The sequence below is a fragment of the Penaeus monodon genome, chromosome 33 (genome assembly GCF_015228065.2).
Source record: "Penaeus monodon isolate SGIC_2016 chromosome 33, NSTDA_Pmon_1, whole genome shotgun sequence".
NCBI classification, from domain to species: domain Eukaryota; kingdom Metazoa; phylum Arthropoda; class Malacostraca; order Decapoda; family Penaeidae; genus Penaeus; species Penaeus monodon.
This window is the reverse complement of record NC_051418.1, coordinates 28,187,985-28,188,378: the sequence shown is the minus strand read 5'-3', so window position 1 is coordinate 28,188,378 and position 394 is coordinate 28,187,985.

Below are 394 nucleotides of genomic sequence, written 5' to 3'. Positions count from 1 at the left end.
TCGTTGTAATGTCGTTAGTTAAATCTTTTCTGTACATTGGAGATCCTTTTTTGTTGTATTTTTATGATCTCGTTTTTTTTTCTTATTTCTTTCCTCTCTGTCAAGAAATCTTGATTAAATAGAGGAGAAAGACATCTTCTTTCCTTTTCTTTTCCTATTTATATCACGAAGGAGATAGATTTGCGTATTTATAGATCGCAGAAAGAGAAAAGTCACTATTTTCAGTGTCCATTCACAGAAGATGACGTCATGATTTTAGTTGGCTGAGCTAAATTTATATCTCGGTCGAATAGCAGACTCGGAGAGAATGCGGTGATGTGAGATTGAGATAAAAAAATTATGTTCTTGGTTATTGCAATACTAATGATAAAGGAAACGACAACAATTTAAAAAC